This window comes from Pelodiscus sinensis, chromosome 3 (genome assembly GCF_052426305.1).
Source record: "Pelodiscus sinensis isolate ZL-2025 chromosome 3, ASM5242630v1, whole genome shotgun sequence".
NCBI lineage: Eukaryota > Metazoa > Chordata > Testudines > Trionychidae > Pelodiscus > Pelodiscus sinensis.
The window spans coordinates 9,211,189-9,230,925 of NC_143054.1; the positions used below are offsets into that span (position 1 = coordinate 9,211,189).

General features: G+C 45.8%; 2 long non-coding RNA genes across 2 annotated transcripts; one reads left to right on the forward strand and one right to left on the reverse strand.

Annotated features, from left to right (window-relative positions):
- The first annotated feature begins 1,050 nt into the window (after positions 1-1,050).
- LOC142827733 (uncharacterized) lies at positions 1,051-3,510 on the forward strand. Its single transcript, XR_012902437.2, has 2 exons — positions 1,051-1,291; positions 2,529-3,510. It is a non-coding gene; the product is annotated as an uncharacterized LOC142827733 (long non-coding RNA).
- Positions 3,511-8,652: 5,142 nt separating this feature from the next.
- Positions 8,653-16,605, reverse strand: LOC149524609 (uncharacterized). Its single transcript, XR_016349088.1, has 4 exons — positions 16,357-16,605; positions 13,907-14,026; positions 10,890-11,013; positions 8,653-8,871 (listed from the first exon to the last, which is right to left on the reverse strand). It is a non-coding gene; the product is annotated as an uncharacterized LOC149524609 (long non-coding RNA).
- Positions 16,606-19,737: the final 3,132 nt, after the last annotated feature.

Consider the following 19,737-nt stretch of genomic DNA (forward strand, 5'->3'; position numbering starts at 1 on the left):
GCCTGCCTGCTCTTGTGCAAGAAGATTTACAGTACACAAGGGTTTCTTGCGTAAGAGCTAGGCTCTTTTTTACAAGTGTAAGCTCTCTTGTGCAACAGCTCTTGTGCAACAGGGCAGTGGGACGTGCGGCAGGGGTTTCTTGCGCAAGAAAGCCCTATGGCTAAAATGGCCATCAGAGCTTTCTTGCACAAGAGAACATCCACACTGCCATGGATGCTCTTGTGCAAAAGCACATCTCGCACATGGCAGTGTGGACATGTTCTTGCACAAGACTTCTTGCACAAGAACCCTTGTGTAAGTTGTTCTTGTGCAAGAACCTGCCAGTGTAGACATAGCCCTAGTGTGGTTCACTGGCCCATGTTGCGGCACTTAGACCACCTACAGAGAGAGAGAAGAGCAAGGGAGCTTAGAACTAAGCTGAGACCCAGCTAACTTTATAACTTAAGCTGTAGCAACTCATGCACTCAGCTCCAGAGATCACAGGTTCAAATCCACCTGCTGGTAGTTACATATGGATCTAGATAGCGTAAAATCTGTGTTATCTGGCATGCTCGGGAATAAGGGTGTTCTGGTTATCTGAGGGTCCCATCAACCTAGGAAAAACCAATGGACAATAATAGTCAAACTCTAGTTTTTAATATTGGTAGTTTTGTAGTGTGAGGCAATTGGTCTCACATTTCTATTTTGAGTTAAAGATGATTAGTACTTCTTAAATAAAAAATTAAGCCAATCATGGTAATCCAAGCCAGGCCTCTGCACCTGAAGATGTGACAGTATTGTGGCTGGGGGCAATGCTGGCTAACAAAGTTTTCTGGTTAGTAGAGTATTGGATAACAAAAGTTTCGCTGTATAATAGTTTCTGCTCCTATTAATAAATGTTCGGACTGTAACCAGCTCTCTCTCTTGGCGCAGGGCATGCTGACTTCCTGGATAATAGAATCTGCAAAAGTAACTTTGGCTTCTGCCGCTCAGGGGGCTGCCCCATGTCCTCCAAACGTATTGGAACCTGCATCAACGGAAAGCTCAATTGCTGCAAACGGCTCCCAGCCCCCTGATCTGCAGAAACCCACAAGGCGTGAGCGAGCAGCAGCAGCCAGAGGAAATCTCTTTCTTCAATAAAAAGAAGCTGTGGTGCAAGCCATGTGCAGTTGGGAGAAATCATTTGACCCATGCCAGGAAGGAGGCTGCGAGGGAGTGAGGAGGAGCGGGAGGATGAAGACGGTACTGAAGGTGCCAAAAGTGTCATGGCCATTGGGTCACAATAACAGTTCCAGAAACGGATGCTTTCTGTGTAAGCACATCTACCCTCCCCCATACAATGATTCCAATTTATAGAGATACTGCAGCACCAGGGGCAGGCCCGCTGATGGGGGTGGAGATGGGGTGGGGGGGGAGAACAATTTCCCCAGGGTCCAGTGATACAAAAGGACCCAGGCTTCTTAAAACACTGGCAGAGTGCCACACAGCATGCTCTGGGTAGCACCGAGAGCTGCCTGCGGGAGGCACAGCACTCACGCTGAGGGCTGTGAAACATCAGCATCACATATTATAAACATGGAATTCCAAGGCCGCAAGGGTAGAGATGCAGACCTCGGGAGGAGCCAAAATGATGGCCACTGGAGATGAGGAAAGTAACAGCCTCCCCCATGATATCTGTATAGTCTGCCCTGTGGAATCAGTGTACTATGGGATAAAAGCAAACGAAAGGCCAGATTTTACAGAAGGACACCAGATGTCATGGTCCGTGATGTGTTTTGCATGGCTGTGTAGCCTGATCCAAAGACTTCCACTTATCTCTTTGAGGGTTGACAGATTCTTGTCCCAAGATCAGGCACAGTTCGATTATTATTATAATTCATGTATAGTATAATTAACCCCCAGTGTGCACAGGTGCAACACTCACATTATAGGAACTCTTTTATATTGACAATTAAATAATGGATTTACACATTTATTAAAGTTACACACACATAACAGGGTAGAGAGAGAGAAAACAGAAAGTACATTGGAACAGCTCTATGTGCACCATTCCTTGTGGAGCAACCTGAAATATTAGCCATTCTCTTTCTCATTTCTGTTACCTTCCTCATCTTCACCAGTGGCCATCATTTTGGTCTCTCCCAACGTCTACATCTCTACCCTTGCTGCCCTGGGATGCCATTTTTATAATATGTAACACTGACGTTACCACATTTAATGCATATATAATAGGGGTTTTCTCCTTATTCCTTATTTGTGTTTCCTCCCCTTAGCAATCCTAAGGTGTCCTTTTTCTATAGGACAGTATGTTTATGATTTCACCCTATTATTATATACGTCAATTCATGGCCCTGGAACATTTGCAGTCGGAGGTTCCATCCAGAAACTCCCAGATGCTTATGTCGGCTTATGTTCTATGGTCAGTTGTTCTTATATGCACAAGACTCCCCCTTCCATCCTACGTCCAGTTCCTCAGCACTGATGAGTTACTGAAGTTTATCTATGCTAAAATTCACAGCATGTGAACTGCTAACGCCCATGTCTTACAGGACACGAACCTCTAGATTCCTGGAATTACGGCTGAGTGTAATAAAGTAGAGTATTATGCAAAGCAGTGAATATAACGGAGGTAAGCTGGACCATTGGGCTACAGCTGGGAATCTGATAGGGCCCTAGATACGGGGTACAGCAGTTAAGTGAGATGCATACATGCAGCATCCTACAAGCATTTCATAAGGTTGAAACACTGAACACATTTTTATAAATCTAATGCCCACTGTAACAATGTTAACGCGTAGGTGAGCCAGGCTGGTTTCCAGATGTGCCTTTGTGTGCATTCACACTAGGACTTTGGCATGAGCTGGCATCTGGCCTGCCTGTGTCACAGTCCCGCTGTCCTATCCAGATGTCACAGCCCCTTCGATGAGCGGTACAGCCCAGCACCCCCTCCAGCAGATAGCCCATCTGCCCCAGGGAGTGAAGGGAAACAGGGGGAGCTGGGAGGAAACCACATGAGGAACTGGGCTGCTGAGCACTGAGCAGAGGCCTAGGGGCTGGGGATGAGAAGAAGCAGCACACCATTCGGGGCTGGAAAAGTATCAGACTGATATTTGTGGGGTGACTCTCCACCACTGCTCCATGGTTATGTGCGCAGATCGTGGGGGGGGGGTGGTCCCCCACAGTGAGCATCAAGTACCCGACCCAAAGAAGGCTGTCTCTGATTGAGGAGGAATGAAGTGTCAGACCCAGAGTGGGATGTGGCCTGACAGGAGGGACAGAAACACAGGTGCAGAAAGATCCCATCACACAGAATGTGAGGCGTGCCGCCCTGGCAGTGAGGCAACAGCATATCCAAATCCAAATGATGACTCGGGACTCAAGGATTAGTTCTAACTATACAGTTTATCGCACTGTACTGACTGCTTCATTGAATCTTATGTGAACCATTACCTCACTGTGTGGACACTGCACGGTGTTCTTTAGTCCCCAAGAGATGGTTTTGAGGTAAATAAAGTGGATATATGTTTAAGTGAATTGTAGTAAAGTACAGGCTAAAAGGGTCACAAGCAAGTTAGGCACCTCCTAGACTAGGGACATCCTTGTTCCTGCCCAGAGTTGCCCACGGAGAGACTGAGGTAAACATCCAGGAACCTCTGGAATCAGTCCTCTTTTTGTGTGATGTGAGTCCTATTTATACAGGACTAGGTGGGAAAGTAAAGGTGGGTGAAGTGAATTGGGATGTGCGTCTGGGAGGACTCAAATCATTTTATCACTTAGTTCAGCTGAGGTATGATGTGCATGGATAAATTAGATAAACTAGATAAGTTCATGGAGAATAGGTCCATTGATGGCTATTAGCCAGGATGTTCTTGCTAGCTCTTTGTCAGAAGCTGGAAATGCGTAACAGAGGGTGGATCCCTTGAGGATTCCCTGTTTTGTTCATTCCCTCTGGGGTACCTGGCATTGGCTTCTGTTGTTGGAAGACAGGACACTGGGTTAGATGGAGCTTTGGTCTGACCCAGTATGGCCGTTCTTATGTACATAGAGAACTTCCCCTACATTGGTAGGACAAATCCCCTACTTACATGAGTTGCCCTACAGTGGGGAAGGGCAGGTAGCATTATCTCAACCTGCCCTGCCTAGGGTGCATGTGACTGGATTCTGGACTGCTGCAGTCTTTGGGGGACTAGAGTAAAAGATCCCACTGCTCGCTTTACATTCCAGCATCAAAGGGGCTGGGCTGATGTACTCCCACTGAAGGTCATGTGCTGTGGAAGATTCTCAGTGGCTGTAACAGCGGCCAGTTGGGCCATGCTGTCAGAGCACACTATCCAATCGCCGAGCACCCTCCCGTCAACTCCACTACTCCACCAGAATGAGAAGAGTAGGCAGAGTCGACACCCTGTGAGGTTCCCGGGGGCCCTACGGGGAAGTCAGAAGAGGACCTCTGTATCCTTACAAGCATGTTGTAAGAGTCAACTAAGGAGGGTTGGGCATGGGGCTAGCAACCCCATCCTGTAAAAATAAACGACTGCTACAAAAACATCAACAATTTCAATTTGAATGGCAAGCCAACCTTCCTTGACTAAAAAAGGCCCTCAAAGAGAGATTATGATGCAGGGAAGCCAAACTTGAAAGGATTCTGAAAATGTGAGGCAAATGGGCAAAAGCTGGAGAGAATTAGAAAAGGTGGCACAAGACAGAAAGGCTTGGAAAGAAATTGTTGATGGCCTATGCTCCCATGGAAGCTAAGAGCAAAGAAGAAGAGGCAGAGTTGATGGGAGAGCATCAACTGTAGAATTACCATGGTGATGACACCACAATAAGCAGGCCAAAGTATGTCAGCTTCAGCTATATTATTCACATAGTTGAAGTTGCACGACTTAGTTCTACAGCCCACAGTAATGCAGACAAGACCTGCATCAATTGACACATTCTTCCATTGACTTGGATGCATCTACAAAGAGGGTGGTTAGTTGGTGTAGCTACCATCTGCATGGGGGTGACTTTTTCCACAGCACCGAGCAATGTAGCCATGGCAATCTAAATTTTACATCGAGTAGTCCTGTGGCACCTTAGTTTGTGTCTACAAGGGTAGTTCGAAATAAATTATTTTGGAATAATAACTCTCAAAATCACTATTTCTGAATAGCACAGCCGCACTACAGGGAAGCCTTGAAATTGGTCTGTTTCAGGCTTCCTTAATGGGGACATGCTACCTCGATTTAGAGCCCCAGGAAGCACTGGGGAGTAAATACTTAGAATCGCCCTGGGGAGGAACTATTTCAAAATAGCAGCAGTGGAGCATCCACACTACCGCTATTTCAAAATAGCAGTTTCAAAATAGGCGTTATTCCTCGTGAAAAGAGAGTTTATTATTCTGGATTAAGAAGCCTGTTATTTCAAAACAATTTCAAAATAACAGGCTTGCTGTGTGGACACTCACCTTGTTATTTCGAAAAAATGCTGTAGTGTAGATGTGCCTTTATATAGCATCATAAGCTTTCATGGGCAAAATGCACTTGATCAGATGCTCACCAAAAGCTCTTGATAATATATATATCTGTATTTGTTAGTTTCTAAGGGTATGTCTACACTACCACCCTAGTTCGAACTAGGGTGGTAATGTAGGCAACTGGAGTTGCAAATGAAGCCCGGGATTTGAATTTCCCGGGCTTCATTTGCATATTGCCGGGCACCGCCATTTTTAAATGTCCGCTAGTGCGGACTCCGTGCCCTGCGGCTACACGCAGCATGGACTAGGTAGTTCGGATTAGGCTTCCTATTCCGAACTACCGTTACTCCTCGTTCCACGTTACCATTACTCCTCGTAGCCGCAGGGCACGGAGTCCGCACTAGCGGACATTTAAAAATGGCGGCACCCGTCAACATGCAAATGAAGTCCAGGAAATTCAAATCCTGGGCTTCATTTGCAACTCCGGTTGCCTACATTACCACCCTAGTTCGAACTAGGGTAGTAGTGTAGACATACCCTAAGGGTGTGTCTACGCAACAAAATTATTTTGGAATAATGGCTATTATTCCGAAATAGCTATGCATGCATCTACACAGCAATTCTGTTATTTTGAAATAATTTCAGAATAATGCATGGCTTATTCTGACTTCTGTAAGCCTCATTCTATGAAGAATAACGCCTCTTCCAAAATAACTATTTCGAAATGAGGCATATGTAGACTCTCCACTTAGGCTATTTCGAAATAGCCCCTCAACGGAGCCATTCTAAGTTATTCCTCCAGGGGCTCTAAATCGAGATAGCACGTCTGCATCAGAGAACCCTGCCTTGGACTAAATTTGAGGCTTCCCTGCACTGTATACGTGCTATTCTGAAATAAGATAAGTGTAGACATAGCCTAAGGTGCCACAGGACTACTCATTGTTTTTAAAGTTGCAGACTAACATGACTAAATTTTACATGTGGGCCAGGCCAAATCCACGTTTAGGAACTTAAGCAAGTGATTGGATTTGCTGAAGTGCTGAGAACTCACAAATTTCCCTTTAAGGAAATCCCTTCTTGTTTGAATCAGAGATCAGAATCTGCACCTTAAAGACTGATCTGTAGGTCACCAGCATTCACGGGTCTGAACTGCAAGCAGGCATTTTTATGTTCACAGACCCATTACATCTCCCCTCAGGACACTGCTGTGCAAATGTTTTAGCTTTTCATACAGTTTGTACCGGTTTGGCCCAGTTTTAAATAACTGGTTTTCAGTGGCCTTTGGTTTCTTCATGAACCAGGGTCATGGAATTTTCCTGTGGCTCTAAATGGAACTTTTCAACATGCAATTGCTTATGCAAATTGAAATGCTGCTCCCACTCCAGTTTCTGGATTGGAATGTGCAAATATCAAAGTTTTCATTTCCCTCTGCAAGAAACCAGGGCTTTCGGGACAGATCTTTAGCTACTACACCAGTTTACACCAATGGAAAATCTGATTCATTGACTTAAATGGGAGATAGTCATGGTCTGCCATGGGAGGAAGAGAGAACGCAGAAGGAGATATCCAATGGGCCTTGTTTAAGTTCTATAGACAAGTCCTGTTTTGTTTGTGATCCTGATTAGCTTGTCCTGAGTCCAAGCTTCTGAAAGCTGATGACTTAAATAAATCCTCAACTGTCAGTCTGAAAATGTTTCCTCTGATGAACTGCTACATCAAAGATTGTTGTAATGGAAAGAGATTGGAGGAAAAACACATAGGCTACGTCTAGACTGGCATGATTTTCCGCAAATGCTTTTAACGGAAATGTTTTCCGTTAAAAGCATTTGCAGAAAAGAGCATCTAGATTGGCACGGATGCTTTTCTACAAAAGCACTTTTTGCGGAAAAGCGTCCGTGCCAAACTAGACATGCTTTTGCGCAAAAAAGCCCCGATCGCCATTTTCACAATCAGGGCTTTTTTGCGCAAAACAAATCTGAGCTGTCTACACTGGCCCTTTTGCGCAAAAGCTTTGCTCAAAAGGACTTTTGCCCGAACAGGAGCAGCATAGTATTTCCGCAAGAAGCACTGATTTCAGACAGTAGGAAGTCAGTGTTCTTGCGGAAATTCAAGCAGCCAGTGTAGACAGTTGGCAAGCTTTTCCGCAAAAGCACCTGCTTTTGCGGAAAAACTTTCCAGTCGAGACACAGCCAAATTGTTTAATTAGGGCTTTGTCGACAGAACCGAATGTGTCTAGATGCTCTATGTCGACAGAAATTTTGTTGACAGTATCTGTCGACAAAACTTCCGTCGACAAAACCCTGTAGTCTAGATGTACCCTCAGAGAACAGCTTTACATATGAACATAAGAACGGCCGTACTGGGTCAGACCAAAGGTCCATCTAGCCCAGTATCCTGTTTGCCGACAGTGGCCAGCACCAGGTACCCCGAAGGGGGTGGACTGAAGACAATGATCAAGCAATTTATCTCCTGCCATCCCTCTCCAGCCTCTGACAAACAGAGGCCAGGGACACCATTTTATCCCCTGGCTAATAGCCTTTTATGGACCTAACCTCCATGAAATTATCTAGCTTCTCTTTAAACTCTATTATAGTCCTAGCCTTCACAGCCTCCTCTGGCAAGGAGTTCCACAGGTTGACTACATGCTGTGTGAAGAACTTTCTTTTATTAGTTTTAAACCTGCTACCGAGCTTTAGCTGGGACATGTCTTAGCAGCAGGGCCTGTGTTTAACTATCCTTTTTACACGCTCATTCCCAAATGTTGTGCATGTGTCTATGGTATTGTCCTACTTTACAGCATGGTCCAAAGAGTCCTAACATTGAACAACAACCTTAATCATATTAAGGGTACTCTTAGAGCAGAAGGGAAGATGACAGAGCTTCCTGGCCTCCTTCTGGGAGGAGACAGCTACCTCCATCTATCCAGATGGATGGGAACGTGGAGATGGGGCAGGAGACACTGAGGGGTGGGTGCAAGAGATCAGAGGGAGGGCTGCTACTAACCCCTCACTGCTTCGTGTTATGTCCCCTTCAACGTGGATGCAGGGCAAATAGATTCTCACCGTGGGTCTCATCCTTCCAGCTTTTTCTTCTTTTTGATGCCTCCCAGGCAAGATGTAACTCAAATTGAGGACTATAGAGGGCTATTTCCAAGCCTATATGGTTGGCTAAAACTTTACCTTTACCCCAGCAGAACACACACACTCATAGGTCAGCACTGTGATGTCACAACAGCTTTTATTAAAAGGGATGTTGCAATCTTTGGTCAACTACAGATACTGTCCTGTTTGGATTTCTCCAGCACACGTGGCTCTGACCAGCTCAGATGAACTTCAGACTGCCCTTGAAGCAGGATCTAACACTTTTAGAGGTGAGAAGGTGCACCAGACTCCCAGAGATCCTGCCTGAACCGTCCGCAGGACTGTCAGCCACGACTTCTGCACAGGGAAAAGAGATGATCAGATACTTTGCTCACACCCATAACTATGAGAAATTACTTTTAATTCCAATAAAAAAGCAGAGGCAAAATTGTCCCATGAGTGCAGATATTCTTGGTTAATACTGATTTTCCCTGCTGCAGTGCACTGTTACAAAGTTGTAGCTTTCATGTGTTTAAACAAATGAACTGGCTGCCAATTTGGCATGACAGGCAAACACAGACTTCTGAACATGGACGCCTACTCACCTGCCTCTAACTCTCTAGTCAGTGAGGACCATTCTCTCATTTTTTTTAAATGCTACAAAGTGCATTTTGTAAAGTTAAAATGTTGACCAGAACATAGTAAATTCAGCTGTAGATTAAGAGGATTGCACCAGTTATACCTGATTCATATAGTCAATTACTCCTCTTAATGAAGACAAACCACAAGACTCTTAATGTTGCCTACCTGGCTCAGGCCACATAGCAATGGTATTTAATAGCTTTGAATAATTTTATATTGGGATATATCTTGCAAGTCTCTCTTTCTCTCTTTGGCCGTGTCCAGACTCAGGGGTTTTTTCGGGAAAAGTAGCCTTTTCCCGAAAAAACTTCCCCTGAGTCCAGACTCAAGCCGCGTTCTTTCGAAATTATTTCGAAAGAACGCGGCTTTTCTTTCGATGGCGGTAAACCTCATTTCACGAGGAAGAACGCCTTCTTTCGAAAGTTCCTCTTTCGAAAGAAGGCGTTCTTCAATGTAAAGAGGCCGTCTTCGAAAGAGAGCATCCAGACTCGCTGGGTGCTCTCTTTCGAAAAAGCGGATTTCTCTTTCGAAAGATCCGCCTGCAGTCTAGACGCGATCTTTCGAAAGAGGCTCTTTCAAAAGATGCTTTCGAAAGATCCTCTTTCGAAAGAAGCCTGCAGTCTAGACATAGTCTTTATGTCTACACTGCAGAGTATTTCTGGAAAAACGGCAGTTTTTCCAGAAAAACTATACTTACATCCACACTGTCCTTGCGTTCTTTCCACAGAAAGTGGAAAGAATGGAGGGTTTTTTCCAACAGCGGTAAATCTCATTCTACAAGGAAGAAGCTTTTCTCCGAAAAAAGCTTTTTTAGAAAAAGGCATATGTGGACGCGCAAGAGAGTGTTTTTTTGAAAGAAGAGGCCTTCAGGAAAAAGCACAGGTGCCCTCATGGCCACTCCATCCACCGTAATCACAGATTAAACGTGAGATGGCATCCAATCAATGTGGAGGCTATCTTTCGAAAAAGCAAATGGCTTTTTTCATTGCGCTTTTGCTGTGTGGATGCTCTCTTCTGAAAGAAGTTTTTCTGGAAGATCTCTTCTGGAAAAGCTTCTTCTGAAAGAAGCCTGCAGTCCAGATGTAGCCCCCCCGCCACATCCTCAAAATTCGGAGGTGTTTATTTGTTGTGTACTACAGCTGTAAAGCTCCAAAATTCTGCCTGTTTGCAAAGAGCAGCCATTTTGGTCTCAAAGTGCCTAGAGACTTGTACAGAGCAGTGGACTGATATCCTGAGCTCTCACCTGGGAACCTGGCTTTAGTTCTTCCATTTTGGAATAGGGAACACAAACAATTTATACAGTGGGATTGTTTCAGGGCCCACCCTGTGCTTGTACACTCTGCTCTACCCATCCAGAGAGGTGTAAAGCAACGTGCCAGGCTGAGGAAGCGTTACATCCATGCATCAGCAACACAGAGTTGTTGCAACTGGCTCTACGCTGCTTGTCTTGCAAGCAATAGTGTACAGGGAATGCTAGGGATGGATTTGGGAGTAGTCAGGTCTCAGAGGGGCAATCTCTACAGCACTGGGGCTTCTGGGGATGTTCCATGGACCTGGCCATAGGCAGTCTGGGTAACGCAGGAGTAAGAGTAGACGATATGGTTATTCCCACGTAGGCTGAGGGCATTACAATGCCAATGCATCTGTGTAAACAACAGCTTGGATATGGAAGGGAGAGGAACACCCATTTCTGCTCATGCAGGAATGTCTCTGTAGTGGATTTGTTAACTTACCGCAAGCAGCAGAAGCCCCGTGTGACACACTTCCCAAAGCGTCTAGTATAGCGGGGACAGGGCAAGAGGCATTCGCCCCCAAAGCGTCCGCACTGCGACGGGGTCCAAATACTCTGTGCCAGGCCTGCACAAAGAATGGGTCTTACTTATAATTCATCAAAGCAGAAGGACTAAGGGGTTGTTATTTTAGCATGGCAGGCGTTGCCTCTTGCCTGGATGTCACATTCCCTGCAAGCTGGCCCAATCAGCACCATTCTTACCACCTAGGGCCCAGCGTTACCAGCTGTAATGCTACAGAAAGGGCTGTAGTTCTGGGTATACCCAGAAGCAGCCTCAAAACAGAGAGCAGAGCAGGTTCATTAAATGGGGGCAGGGGAGCTGAAAGCCACGCTGGGCCCCTCGGTAAGGTGTGGGGTGCCTGGCTCCATGCTCCCAGAAGGGGCGGGGCCTCACAAGGAAGGGGCAAGGCTGAGAGCAGCCAGCCCTCAGTGCCACCCGGACCATGACCCCTCCGGCACTACCTGGAGCATTCTACGTGGTGCCCCGCCTCTCTAGGCAGCGCAAAAAGCTGCCTGGAGTGCCATGGTGGTGATTTAAAGGGCTCAGAGCCCAGACCCTTTGAATTAATGGGTCCTGGTGCAACAGCCCCCTTTGCCACCTGTTCGTGGGTCTGGATGGGGCTTTGGCTCATTGGGTGTATTTAAGAACTAACTCGGAGCTCGGGTGTCCTTCAGTGCTCCACAAATCTATGGGATGAAATGCTGGCAGCTGCTTGCACCAGACTTCCCTTACTGGCTGCTGCTCTGGGTGGGATTCTTCAGGGCTCCTAAGACCAATGCACCAGGAAAATTGTGATAACTGCTCTGCTACTGAGTAGGTAGCACTAGGTTGGCTGGCTACCATGTAAGACACAGAGGGGTTTGCTCAAGTTCTTTCCAGAGGGAATGCCAGCCTGAGAGACCCTGCACACAGTGAAAACTCAGCCCTCTGGAATAGTTTCTTTATGACCAGTCACCAGCTTTACATGACCAGTCGCCAGTTTTATGACCAGTCCCCAGCTTTACATGTACCACACAGGCCAGTCCCGTGGAATAAGCAGACACAATTTCTATTGCCTCAGCCTTTAGGGTACCTGGGTGAAAATATTTAAGTGGAGGTATCTGTGCTTTCACAGAAGTACTCACAACATAAGAATAAGAACATAAGAACGGCTGTACTGGGTCAGACCAAAGGTCCATCTAGCCCAGTATCCTGTCTGCCAACAGTGGCCAGCACCAACAGATATAAATGCAAGACCTCTACTGATGCGCTGACATTTCTGCATGTTCTGTCTCTCAACATGGATACAATCCAGCACATGATTAGAGGGCTGGAACACATGAGGCTGAGAGAACTGGGCTTATTTAGTCTACAGAAGAGAAAGGAGGAAGGGATTTGCTAGCAGCCTTCAGCTACCTGAAGGGAGTTTCCAAAGGGAATGGAGCCAAGCCGTTGTTGGTGGTGGCAAAAGACAGACCAAGAAGCAATGGTCTCAAGTTGCAGTGAGGGAGGTCTAGGTTGAATATTACGAAGCACTGGAATGGGTTATGTAGAGAGGTGTGGAATCTCCGTCCTTAGAGGATTTTAAGGCCAGGCTTGAAAAATTGCCAGCACAAATGATTTAGTTAGGGTTGGTCTTGCTTGGAGCAGGGGGTTGGACTAGTTAACCTCATGAAGTCTCTTCCAACTTTAATTTTCTATGCTTTTATGATTCCCCCCAAATGATATCATTTCCAGGAATCAATCCAAGCACATGATTGTTTCTGAGAAACAGTGTGGGTAAGACAAAGGTCTGCCATATTAGCGATCTAGCCTGTTTTCTCACATTGCCCCATCTCTGCTTGGGGCATGAGGCCTTCTTTACACTGTCAAGACAATGAGGGATTAGGTCTAGTCAGCAGAACTTCAGACTGTGATTTCCAGTCCAGCCCAGAGCACCAGCCTCTTCACCAAAAAGAGGCCTTCACCAAAAAGAGGCCTTTCCATCTAGGTTGTATCAACAGGTGTGTTGTAAGCAAAACTCGTGAAGTCATTCTGCCGCTCTACTCTGCGCTAGTTAGGCCTCAGCTGGAGTACTGTGTCCAGTTCTGGGCGCCACATTTCAAGAAAGATGTGGAGAAATTGGAAAGGGTACAGAGAAGAGCGACAAGAATGATTAAAGGTCTAGAGAACATGACCTATGAAGCCAGGCTTCATGAACTGGGCTTGTTTAGTTTGGAAAAAAGAAGATTAAGGGGGGACATGATAGCGGTTTTCAAATATCTAAAAGGGTGTCACAAGGAGGAAGGAGAAAATTTGTTCCTCTTGGTTTCTGAGGACAGGACAAGGAGTAATGGGCTTAAAGTGCAGCAGGGGAGGTTTAGATTGGACATTAGGAAAAAATTCCTAACTGTCAGGGTGGTCAAATATTGGAATAAATTGCCAAGGGAGGTGGTGGAATCTCCCTCTCTGGAGATATTTAAGAACAGGTTAGATAGACATCTGTCAGGGATGGTGTAGGTGGAGCTTGGTCCTGCCTTGAGGGCGGGGGGCTGGACTCGATGACCTCTTGAGGTCCCTTCCAGTCGATTATTCTATGATTCTATGATTATGGTAGACAGAGGATTAATTTTTTCTTTCTCCTATCTGGATGTTCAGTTTTGTGATTCATGCAGTAGCAACAGTATGTTCAGGGCAGATACAATATTGGGGATATTTGCTGGCAATCCTCTAGTGATAGGTAAAATCACACTCAGGAATTGAGAGTTTTGCAGTGGGTTAGAATTCAGCCAGATCTAAATGGATTTTTATGATCACAACAAAGATACTCATGGGACCTAATTCCCCTGCCACATGTCCAGTGTCTGTTGCAAACTCTGCCACCGTTAGAATCTTCAGAAAAAGAGTTTAAAAAATGTTACAATGCTAAGTTCTAGGCAACCTTAATAAAGACTTGCCAAGACCCCTCTATGAGATCCTTGATTTTACTGGGATCTTACCAGGTGCAACTTGGAACACCAAGAGAGCAGTGAAGAGAAGGCAAAGGATCTTCATGGCTGTACTTTGGCTGGGAACTCAGTGTCACTAGAAAGAAAAGATGGACAGGAAACGGAGAATCCCTGTGAAGATAGAAAGATTGCCTATAAATAAATGACATAATATGTGTGCTGCAATCTATTCATAATCGTATTTATTATTTATTTATATAATATGAGAGGTGGTGCAGGAGTATTTTGGGGAAAGAGAATTCTGTTGCAAAAGATACATTTTAAAACACAGGATGGGTGTGCAATCTTAATTAGCTTGTTATTCACATCGGGTTTCTCGCATTTGTTTAGATTGCTGTTCTGTAACCAAAACACAAATGGAAATATTGCACATTGATTAGTTTTATTAGCCAAAATGGAATTGAAAGCAATTAGATTACAGACAGCATACAAATGGTTAAATAATGGTGCTTGTGAAATCTACTAGAATGAATTCAACATGATATTGGATATGTGACAATCGATCAAGAAGGCAGATACTGAATCAAAGCAATTCATAGAGTTCCTCTCTTTTCATAGCAAACTTTATCTTGGTTTTACAATACACTTGGTAAATGATGTTAGTATAAACATGGAACGATGAATCCATAAATGTAGATTTCTATCAATTTCTAATTAAACCATGTTTGGCAGTGGAATTATAGAACTCCCTGTGGCATTCAGCTAATCAGCTCCAAAAGTGAGATTTAGACGTTTAGACAAGTCACTTAGGCCATGTCTACACTACATGGAAGATCAGCGCTGTCTCAGTCTTCCGAGGTTCAGTTTAGCAGGTCTAGTAAAGACCTACTAATTTGACCTGAGAGGGCACCCTTGTGGCACTCCTGTTCCTCGTGAGGAATAAGGGAAGCCCCATTGACCTCCTGCTCTGTGGAGAGCACAAAAATGCAATTTAAGATATGTAATTAACATAGCTGGAGTTGCCTATCTTAAGTTGACCTTCCCCTTTAGTATAGATCTGGCATTAGTGACTAAGGAGGTTCAGCTAATTAATTATCAGATTTTGAACCCTAAATATAATGGGCAATTATTGAAACTATTCTAATTTGACTGGAATTTTACCAATATTGCAGACTCTTTCCCCACATTAAATATTCACACAATACTAAAATATTTAGCTTAAAAAAATAAGACAAAGCTCCTTCCTCTTTTTGTCAATTTCTGCTGACCACAAACTGTCTGAGTTTCAGGATAAACTCTGAAACACTTTGGGTTCCTTTCAGTTGTCTTTTGCAGTTTCCTGTTATGAATAGTATTAAGCTTTGAACAGAAAGTTTAATCAGCCTTAATACACTTAATCATGTGTTGACATGCCATCACTTTTAAACAGCTAAGATTAATCTTGTTAGAGGAATGCAGGTTTACATTGTGCTTTTTAGTCAATTAAAGGGTTTAAATTCAGCAGAGCTGACAGCCCTTATGATTTTATTCTAAACTCTCAGCTGCTGAGGGAAAAATGGCATGAAAATCCTCACTTTCATTTTAAACAAGAGCAGAGATCTTGCCCTCCTGTTTGGAAAAATAATCTAGAACATGTGAAACGAGTGCACTTTAAATTCTCAAAAACCAAAAGACAAACAAAAGGGACCCTAAATTAGTTTCTTTAAAAACTCTCATGATTTAAGCACATCTCATGATTTTTTAATGTTTGGGATGGACAATAGTGCTACTGATAAGTGTATCAAATTAATTTCTGGAATTTCTGGAAATTTCTGGAAATTCTGGAGTGCTACTGATAAGTATATCAATTTAATTTCTGGAATTTCTGGAAATTTTCGACATTTCCACTGCATGCGTCTGACTAAGTGGATCTTTGCCCACAAAAGCTTATGCTCCAATACATCTTTTAGTCTATAAGGTGCCACAGGACTCCTTGTCGCTTTTGCAGATCCAGACTAACATGGCTACCCCTCTGATACTTGATATCAATTTAAGAAAATCAAGCATGCTTTACTAACTGATATAATACTAGGCTTAAGTAATTGAATGAGTCAATGAACCCTCTGTACTCTTAATCACCATTGATTAACTATAATTTACATCCAAGTTTAAAGCTGGTAGTGAACTGCTATGATAACGGCTACTCTATACATTTCAGTCTTTTAGGAAATTTTAACTTACACACCTATGTTCTGAGAATCATTTAGCTTTAAATTTGTCCTGTTTTCATCTGGGTAAACAAAATACATGTACTTCTGGTACATAACAATGGCAACTGATAGGAAGGCATAGGTTAGCTTCCCAGTTTCAATAGTTTCTCAAAACAGAGAGAAAGTTCACTGAGGCATTTCATAGAGGTATTATGACAACTGTTCTTGTTTCGTTTGCAGCTGTCTCTCTGGAAAAGACTTCAAAGGGCAGAATTAGGAGGAGATTGTCATTGAAGCGATTTTAGTTCTTACCAGGTCTGCAGAGAGCTCAGTGGCTAGACAATGAAAGTCTCCTTTGTTGCCTTTTAGATCCACATGTTTCAGACCGTGTCACTTTGATCCAAACAGGCTGCTGAAGGGTGTCGTGGTTTGGTTTGTCTTCTGGGGAAAGTTGATCTGGGCCAATCAGAAAGTGGTGAAGGTGTGTCTGTCACATATTAGAAACAACCAACTAGAATTCAAGTTGACCCTTCTCTTCATTGGAGGACAAAACAAAACTTGTTAGAGTTTTTGCACGTTTGTCTCTGGATAAATTTTGTGGCCTTCTTGCAACACATCTTGTGTCTTCCCAGTTTGTGTAAGATGTTTTGGTTGTGCAATGAATGCCTACACTGATCGACAGCCTTCTCCTACAGGGATTTTCTTGTAGAAACAAAATACAGGACTATGTAGTACTTTAAAGACCAACAAGATGGTTTATTAGATGATGAGCTTTCGTGGGCCAGACCCACTTCCTCAGCTCATAGTCCTGTATTTTGTTTCAGCAACACCAGACTAACACGGCTACATTTCTACCTGGATTTTCTTGTAGGCCTCCTTGTGGCATGTGGGTCTTGGCCAATTTGATACAACTCTGTGTCCTTTCTTGAGTAATAGTTTCTCTGTCAGCACTTGGAGTGATCTGCAGAAACTAGCCAATTAGCCCGTCATAAAACGGGATTTTCAGGTCTCTCCTCCACATCCTATTCCCTTTCTATCTCCGTCTTCTCTTCTGAGCCTCTGGTCTCTCACTCCGTCTCTCTCTCTCTCTCCCCTCCTTCCACTGCCTCCCGCCCCGCTCTCAGCTCTCCTCCATCTCCTGCCTCTCCCTCCTTCTCTCTTTCTCTACTCCCCCTCCTGCCTCTCATTCTCTGTTCTCCTCCTCCTCCTGCATGGGGAGCGCAGAGCCCAAATGGCTGAGCAGCTGCCTATGAGCTCCAGCTTCCCCCCTGCACCATTTCCCTTGACCCCAGTACTGATCCTGCAGCCTCCCAATTGTCCTCCCCCTCCCCCTCATTCCCTCCCCCTCCCTCCGGCCAGGGGGCGGGGCCTGGAGTCACTATCACGCCGCATATCACCGCCCCGCCTCCTTCACTTCCCGCCGTGGTGCTCAGCTGACTTCTGTGCCACTCAGCCGGGCCGCCACAGGGGACCAAGCAGAGCAAACAGCTGTTTGGGCTCCCTCGTGGTGGCCCGGCTGAGCAGTGCAGAAGTCAGTCGAGCACCACAGCGGGAGGTGAAGGGGGATGGGGCGGTGACATTTATGGCCAGAGGGCGGGGCCTGGAGCCACTGTCATGCTGCACATCACCACCCCGCCATGTTGCCTCCCACCATGGTGCTCAACTGACTTCTGCGCCGCTCAGACAGGTCGCCGCATGGGAGTAAGCAGCCATTTGGGCCCCACGCTCCCCATGCAGCACAGGGGTGCTGCATGGGGAACACGGACCCCAAACGGCCACTTGATCCGCTTGCTCCCATGCGGCGGCCCGGCTGATTGGCACAGAAGTCAGCCTAGCACCGTGGCGGGAGGCAACAGCGCCCCCCAGAGGCAACACCAAACACTACAGCGTTACAGAGTCACAGACACTGGGCTACTATATATATGATGCTGCACTTGTTTCATTGCTCACCAGACTGCAACACAGATCTGCTGGACTCATTTGCATGGCTCACCCCCAGTACTGTGGATCGCCATTAATGGAATACAGGTTGAACCTCCCTGGTCCGGCACCCTGGGGACTAGTGTGGTCCTGAAAAAGGGAATTTGCCAGACCAGGGGAGGTCAGGCATCTGGGCTCTCCCAGGGCACTCCTCCTGGTTGCTGCCCTGGGAGAACCCGGAGATTTGACCTCCTCTGACCCATCTGCCTGGCTTAGCTGCCCCCAGCCTGCTCCTGGGGCTCTGCTCCCTGTCCCCACCCGTACATGTGGGGCAGCAGCTGCTCTTGGGGTTTTCTGACCCCTGCCCCGTGCATAGGTTGGCAGCTGCTCCCGGGAGTTCCCCAGCCCTGCACACATGGTGGCAGCAGCAGCGACTGTTCCCTGGGTTCCCTGACTCCAGCCCAGAACACCCGGAAGCTCTCAACCTCCAGGTTGCTGCCCTTGCAGGCTGTCTGTGGCCAGACTGGCTCTGCTCCCAGCTGCTCTCAACCTCTGTGACTAGAGCTCTCTGGTCTCGCAACATCTGTGGTCCTGCCCGGCAATGGATGTTGCCGGACCAGAGAGTCCCGGATGAGAGAGGTTCAGCCTGTAGTAAGACAAAAGAGCTCTATATTCATCTCCAGTGGCACCTGGTTTATTCCTCCATTTCAGGGCTGGCTCACAACCTGTATAGTGCCCTGTCAGTTACCAGTCTGGAGTCAGGAGATGGGTTGAATCAAGCCAGGACAGGACACCAGGAATTCAGAGCTAGGTAGCAGGTTAAAGATAGCAGGCAACTAGTGCAGCTGGAGTTGAGTTGGGTCAGGATCGCACGGAGTTAGTGTCAGGCGCCAGGTTATAGACACCGGGCAAGTTGCAGGGTGAGACGCTGGAGTCCGAGTGTCCACAGCAAGGTAAGATGTGGAGCATTCTGTATCATTGCTTAGGCTGCTCCCTGTGGTGGCTTCCTGGTTAGTTTTTAAGCACCATAGGGTCAGGGTTGGATAAAGCGCAGGGAAGCTGAGACTGATGGAGATAACAGATGTTTTTCTTCTGTAAACCTGTTGTAACCATTTTGTGGAACATCATGGGCCCGAGTCTGATCTGCTGTAGGCCAGTTTTCACAGCTATAAAAGATGTAAATGGAACAGGCCTCAGACCTCTGGCAGTTGTGGCTGAAGAGAAGTGGACCAGGTATGACAATAGTCAGGGGAGGGCTAGCTAAGTGGTTTGAGCATTGACCTGCTAAACCCACAGTTGTGAGTTCAATCCTTGAGGGGGCCATTTAGGGATTTGGGGTAAAAAATTGTCAGGGATGGTACTTGGTCCTGCTGTGAGGGCAGCAGACTAGACTCAATGATTTCTCAAGGTCCCTTCCAGCTCTCTATGAGATGGTATGGTAGCTTGAAGGACACAGAAGCAGTTGGAGGGCTGATGTGCCATGAAGCATCCAGATGGGTGTTACACACCATACAGCACACTGTGGACTCAGCTCCTCTGACAACACAAACCAAATGGGTTTGTGATAGATGTAAGGAACAGGTAAGATTTCAGCTCACTGCAACAGAGAATATGTAGGTGTCTCCTCTCCCCCCATCTAGGAACACCCAGAGTTGGATTTAACTTACAATGGGAACCTTGTTGTTATGGGAAGAAGGAAAAACAAAATGGATTTTAATGGAAAACAAATGGCAAAAGGGTGCCAGATTGCCCGTCAAACCACTCGCACGCACA